This window comes from Bos indicus, chromosome X (genome assembly GCF_029378745.1).
Source record: "Bos indicus isolate NIAB-ARS_2022 breed Sahiwal x Tharparkar chromosome X, NIAB-ARS_B.indTharparkar_mat_pri_1.0, whole genome shotgun sequence".
NCBI lineage: Eukaryota > Metazoa > Chordata > Mammalia > Artiodactyla > Bovidae > Bos > Bos indicus.
The window spans coordinates 42,001,870-42,005,266 of NC_091789.1; the positions used below are offsets into that span (position 1 = coordinate 42,001,870).

Genomic DNA, 3,397 nt, shown 5'->3' on the forward strand with positions numbered 1-3,397 from the left:
CTTAGCAGCAGCAGCAGCATACATATATATATATATGAGACAGAGGATGAATGTGTAGAAAACCAATGGCGGGTCTGTGTTATTGAGAGGGAAGAGGGGAATACATTGAACTGCTCTTGCCTAACGAGGTAACTCTCACTGGTGGACAGTTTGTGTGGCCCACCCTCCCAGCCCAGAGCACCAGGGCTTAGTGTGTCAGGCAGATCCCGGCCTGTCCAATGCTCACTCACTCCCCAGTCCTCGACACTGAACCTCCCCTCTCTGTCTTCTCCCTCTTCCATTCCCAACCCAATCCCTTCCTCTCTTCACCTACTCCACCCCTCCCCGTTTACAGTAAACTCCACCCCCTGCCACCCAGGCGAGACACTGAGCTGCGTCATCAATGTGGCCTTTGTGATCTCACGGAAATGCTCCTCGCCTGGCCCCAAGGCCCCAGTGTAGTCAGCAGAGGTGAGCAGCAGAGGCTGGCAGCTCCGGGCGGTGTGTCCTCCCAGCTGTGTGGCTTCTAGGCGGCAGTCTCCAACTCTGGACAGCGGGAGGAGGCAGTGGCCACAAACAACTAGCATCCAGTAGCTCATCAGGTCTGGTCAAGGGTTCCACTCCCTCCCTCCTCAGTTACCTTCTCTGCCACCCATCCACCTCCCATGAAGCCTGCTTCAACCCTCCCGCTAGCAGACCCTCAGCCCACCCATCTGCCTGCATAGTCTGTTGCTGCTCCTTCCACCCCGTGACCATCCTGGTGGCCTTCTTCCTGCCACCAGGCCTGGAGCCAAAGACTGGTCACATGTAGCAGATGATGGCCCTAAACTGCATCTGCAAGGAGCTTCTAAACCTGTGCCACAGATACCCCCACTCCCCATGTTCGGGAGGGCCAGTGGACAACGACATGTTTCACTGGCAAGTGAAGATAATGGGGCCCAAGGATAGCCCCTATCAGGGAGGAGTCTTCTTCTTAAGGATACAGTTCCCTTCAAAGTATCCTTTCAAACCACTGAAAATCATGTTCTCCGCCTGAATTTACCATCCAAACATTAACAGAAATGGAAACATCTGTCTGGACATTCTTAGATCTGAGTGGTTGCCAGCACTGACCATCTCGAAAGTACTGTTATTCATTTGCTCCATGTTGTGCTATCCCAACTCAGGTGATCCTTTGGTGCCTGAAATAGATTAGCTCTACAGAAAGGATAAGTGGAAGTTTGATAGAATTGCTCTGGAATAGATTCAGAAATACCTCATGTAATTTAAAAATAAATGATAATTCCATCGCCCTAATAAAGCTGGGAGTTCAATTTGTTGTCTTTTGTCTGTTTTGTATGAAAGGAGGTCTCCTCATTCTTCTGGGCACAGTTGTTACAGCTTCTATATCAGGGTGTGGAGGGGATGAAGGGAGTCTGAGGATGCTGGTGAGTTGGAGGAAGGATTAGTGGATGGGGATAAGGTTGGGGTTTGGGTTTACAACCAGGGTTAATCCAGTTTTAACTAAAAGTTTGCTTTGTTGAGGATTGGGAAAGCAAGAATAAGGAGTTAGTGGCTTTAGGATAAGGAGAGCAATTTTCACCAACCTGAGGTATAATTTTTAATGTGGAGTCTTTTAGAACTGACAATGCTGAGGAAAACAGTAAAGATTACAAAGCTAGATAGGTATCCATTTTATTCTGAAGAAACTTTAGGTATTTTGGTTTTGATCATGATTATATGAGGCCTTCCCAGGACAGACCCCCTACCGCCATTCCCTCTCCCTGCCTCTTATTTGTAGAAAAGCCAGTTTCTTAGGCCTCCCCTGAATCACAAAAGCCTAACACAAGAATTAATGATTGAAAGGATATGACCATGTAATTACAAAAGTAGCAGTTAGACCAGGAGAAGTGGCAATAATTTAAATGGTAAAGCAGCCATGTGGCAGTTACAGAATCTTTAGCTCGTCCCTGAAATACATAGATAACAGTATCTGAGGCATATTTCATGAGTTGTTTTTCAGATGATAAAAACCCCACCAAATGGAAGAAGTTAACTACTTGATGACCATGAACATGTAGACTCTGACCTACTGGAGCCTGAGCATTGATGTTAACCCCTGTGACATTACCCTCTTACCTCACCATCAACCAGCAAACTGTGCACAAGCTGATCACAAATCCTGCAACTCCTATCCTTCAGCTTGCTTTTAAAAATGTTTCCTGAAACCTACTAGGTAGATGAGAAATCTACTTAGTGTGATCAGGCAACTGGATTTGTATTCAATTTTAAATTAAAATATTAAATTACATTAGAATAGACATGTATGGCCAGTTGCTACTGCATCATGAAAGAAATTGAGGATTTAGTGACATAGGGACATTTTTCAGAGATAGTGTGGAAAAAGCACGAGAGCTTGGAGCAAAAAACCTGTGTTCTAATCCAGGCTTCACAAATAACTAATTGTGACTCTAAACATGTTATCTTACCCATATGAGGGCTTCTAGTGGCTCATTGTGGAGAAGGCAATGGCACCCCACTCCAGTACTCTTGCCTGGAAAATCCCATGGACGGAGGAGCCTGGTAGGCTGCAGACCATGAGGCCGCGAAGAGTCGGACACGACTGAGTGACTTCACTTTCACTTTTCCCTTTCATGCATTGGAGAAGGAAATGGCAACCCACTCCAGTGTTCTTGCCTGGAGAATCCCAGGGACGGGGGAGCCTGGTGGGCCACCGTCTATGGGGTCGCCCAGAGTCGGACATGACAGAAGCGACTTAGCAGCAGCAGTAGCAGTGGCTCAGTGGCAAAGAATTTGCCTTCCAATGCAGAAGACACAGGTTAGATCCCTGAGTCAGGAAGATCCCCTAGAGGAGGACATGGCAACTCACTCCAGGTATTCTTGTCTGAGAAATCCTATGGACAAAAGAGCCTGGTGGGCTACAGCCCATGGGGTTGCAAAGAGTCAGATATTACTGAACAGGCATGCAACCCTTATGAACCTTAGTTTCTTCAAATACTAAATCAGAATATGGTCTATTACACTTCCTAGTTTGAAGAGTAAGATTATATTTGAAAAAACACTTAACCAGTAACATTGAATACACATTTAATAATTGGTGTTGTATTTATTATTTCTCTACATTGTATTTATAATTTTAGGTAACCTTGTTCTGGGAAGCCAGCAAGATGATTTCACATGTCAAATCTGTACTTCAGATATCCCTAGGAAGGTTGGGGGAGAAGGAAGGGACTAAGAAAATCTCGATGCTTAATTGATTTGGTAATTCATGAAAGGGTGCATTCACAAGGATGTCAAAAAGTATCCTTTCTCAACTTTTAAAAGAAATACATACAAACTTTAGAATCAAAAAAAAAAAATCAGTTTGAAATCTTGTTACAAATGCAAATTCCTGGGTGGTCCTAAGATGATGAAGGAA

The 3,397-nt window shown here is 45.0% G+C and overlaps 1 pseudogene; it reads left to right on the forward strand.

Annotated features, from left to right (window-relative positions):
- Positions 1-448: 448 nt before the first annotated feature.
- On the forward strand, positions 449-1,243 carry LOC109554809 (ubiquitin-conjugating enzyme E2 D2-like; annotated as a pseudogene).
- Positions 1,244-3,397: the final 2,154 nt, after the last annotated feature.